Source organism: Schistocerca serialis, chromosome 7 (genome assembly GCF_023864345.2).
Source record: "Schistocerca serialis cubense isolate TAMUIC-IGC-003099 chromosome 7, iqSchSeri2.2, whole genome shotgun sequence".
Taxonomy (NCBI): Eukaryota; Metazoa; Arthropoda; class Insecta; order Orthoptera; family Acrididae; genus Schistocerca; species Schistocerca serialis.
Window position 1 is genome coordinate 59,298,721 of NC_064644.1, and position 3,509 is coordinate 59,302,229.

The window sequence follows — 3,509 nt, forward strand, 5'->3', positions numbered from 1 at the left end:
AGCGGAGTGTGCGCCGATATGAAACTTCCTGGCAGATTAAAACTGTGTGCCGGACCGGGACTCGAACTCGGGACCTTTGCCTTTCGCAGGCAAGTACTCTTCCAACTGAACTACCCAAGCACGACTCACGCCCCGTCCTCACAGCTTTACTTCTGCCAGTACCTAGTCTCCTACCTTCCAAACTTTCTGTAAAGTTTCACAGGAGAGCTTCTGTAAAGTTTGGAAGGTTGGAGACGAGGTACTGGCAGAAGTAAAGCTGTGAGGACGGGGCTCGAGTCGTGCTTGGGTAGCTCAGTTGGTAGAGCGCTTGCCCGCGAAAGGCAAAGGTCCCGAGTTCGAGTCTCGGTCCGACACACAGTTTTAATCTGCCAGGAAGTTTCGGTTCTGCTGTTGTCAGTTCTGGCGTTTAAATCTCCAGATGGAGTATGATCAAAGTTTATCATATTCAACCATCTCAAACAGCTACTAAAGATTCGTACTCGGAAACAGAAGATGGAAAACAGTCAATATATTCAAAAGAGGGAAGTCCACGGGAGACGCATGCCATGTCCTAGTTCATCTCAAAGACCAACCTTGTTTATCAGTTGCCATTTCTTCCTCAACAGCACAGGGAGTTGAACAGTACACTTTGCAATATCTGATCCCAAGAACCATTTTCTGTACCAAACTGAGATGAATGCTCAGATATTTTTTTCTTGAATTTAGTTTTGTTATTGTCATATAATAAATTTAAAAGTTACGCAATATATGTTTTTTTTCGACTGCAGTCCTCCTAGTTAAAACATTACCATCTTATTTCCATACGTGTATTATTACAAATAAAACGTAAAACGTAAAACAGTAACTTTCCTACTGGCACTGCCATCTGTGGAATTTTAAAAGCGTTTGCATCTACTACTTAGCAGATTTAAGGGTTTTGAAAGGAAGATGTTTTATCCGTCTCGTTAGTTCTTTTAAAAAAAAAAAAATCGCTCCTTGATACGGGTATTTTCGGAACTGTTTTTACACTTCTGTGCTGGTCTCAGATAGCATCCGCTTCCGCCTATGCCACATTCATAGCCTTACGTGTCATCAAATTAATTAGATTCAAGTTATTGAACCAGCTCAGTAACTACGTTATTATTAAGTGCGACTACGAACAACTAGGATGAAACTGACTTCATCCGTGAGAAGCAAATGGAGGAGGAGGAAAGTGGCGTTACAGAAGATGTGACTTTAAATTTCCTTATTGCTTGTTGGTCATTGACTCTTTCTCAGTTCCAGAATCTAAGACGTGGTGCACATCAACACTTTGGGGCTTCATGAAGTAGGAGATAAGTAGGGACGAATTAGGAAATAAGGTGATGCAATGAGGGATATATTTTGAACAGGTCGAGGTTCTATCATCACAACATGCGTATCTTAAACAAGCTAGCATCAAAGAGCATCTCTCTGCTAATCATTCTTTTATAGGCTGAAGATGTACTATGATCGACAGACATTTCGATTATATAGTAAATCCTTCCAAAAAGGACTCCATAGTTAACACTTAGATAACGACAATCGTTAAGACAATTGAGGATAAATGAACTGTCTCAGCCTGACTTTAGGAAATGAGAACTACGTAATACAGAGAGCAGAGAGCACTCCATTCACTTAAATATGCAGAAGTCCAGCAACACTTACTCCACAACTTACTATTATTCAAGTGACCAGAGAGCCATCGAGGGTGTGGAGGATTTACATTAGGTATGGAGTGGGGTCTCCACAATCAACATTCAAAAACAGATAAAAATACTGAAATCAGCAACTGGAAGAATTTTTCCACACAAGTTGGAAGTCAGTTTGCTTTATATACCGTATAACGTGAATAGGCACACACATACGAGAAACATGATGTTCTGAACGGCAGATAGACATTCATGTCTTGTATAGGTATTCGTTTGGCTCTACGTTTTATGATCTACAATTTGAGTTATACCATTTAACTACAACAACCACCTTTCGAGAACATGGAGAAGTTAACGGTCAAATGTTTCCCCGCCGTACACAAAGACACTTCAAGATATTCGAAGATCACGACTCACAAATAAACAGGAGGATTACTGAAAAGTGAAATAACATTATCAAGAAATATGTTAAGGATACTTCAACATTGTAGAGAAAAGCACAGATCTGATGGGTATACTATCAGAACAAAAGGTGTTATTTCAAGTTCACACAAACACCGGTAAGTATGCGGAAGTTTAAGGGTAAAAGAGACCGCGATACAGAAGTAAATGAAGCTGACCATCACCCAAAATTAAACTTAATTATCATTAATACCTTTGTCCATTTACCAGTGGATCACTAATTCAAGCGTTCAGAACTCACAAGGTCCAGCGTAATAATGGCAGAGGGCGCCTTGTTCGGCCTGTCAATCCCACTACCAATGGTGGCAGAAATCACCATCAGAGCAACGGCAGAATACCAACTGCATTCCTGTGGTGTACTAGCATAACTATCGCTCTGTCATTGACCGACCACCTGCCAAGTTAGACTAGTAATGCGACCCCACATTTCCATGACGTCTGGCCATACAGGACGCATCTTCAAAATACTCTCACACTCGCAGTGATTCACACGTGCATTTACAGGGAGCAGTGGAAATAAAGCAGGTTCTGCGGTTGTGAATAAACAAACAAAACCGCTGCTCTTTTTCCAGAGACTATGTGTTGCTGCTACAGAGTGAAATTTCAAATGGGCTAAACACCATCAGCATCTTAAAGCACATACACGCTTAACATTCGTGACCAGTTAGAGTGACCAGTTACAGTTGCTTTCGTTGTCTTCAGAGTATGACTGCTGTCTCCGAATTTACATGTACGAAGAAATCTGAAACTTCCCATGATTGCAAATGTTCGATGGATCGCTCAAAAAGAAATAATAAATTCCACCTTTTCCCATGAGCCACAGTCTCCAAATGTAAAACATGTCCACTCTTTACAAAGGGCTTCACACAACTCTCTGTTACTACTACTCTTCCAAACAAGGGAAAAAGAAGAGTGATTACTTTTGTTGGCAAATAATCTAATTATACAGTTCACAGGGAAAAAACAGTATTTGAAATAACTTATATACATTCTTCTCGTAAAGATTAAAAAAAAGTATTGGAAATGTAAATAACTTTATAAAATTTACGGTTATGTTTCCAATCACATGGAGTGTAATCAGTAATGCACAAAATATGACAGTTACGTAAAAACAGTTCTGTATGAAGTTATCGTCTTACAGATGAAAAGATCGGCAACCACGGGTATCAAAGAGTTCATAATGTGCCTTAGACATTTTTACATCAAACACTAACATCAACAGAGGATACAACGACGTTTGGCGTAGCATGTGGCTCAGTGTGTCGCATCTATTAACGAGCATCTGATTTAGAAATAGTTGTTGTGTTTGGGAGAAAGAGTCGGGGTGGGGGGTGGGGGAGGGGAACATCCTGCAGCAACTGCTAATGAATTACTTCGGCACTTCACGAGACGAGGATC

At 40.3% G+C, this 3,509-nt stretch overlaps 1 non-coding gene across 1 annotated transcript; it reads left to right on the plus strand.

Moving 5' to 3' along the window:
• The first annotated feature begins 280 nt into the window (after window positions 1-280).
• On the plus strand, window positions 281-355 carry Trnas-cga (transfer RNA serine (anticodon CGA)). The gene has a single exon. It is a non-coding gene; the product is annotated as a tRNA-Ser (tRNA).
• The last annotated feature ends 3,154 nt before the right edge of the window (window positions 356-3,509 follow it).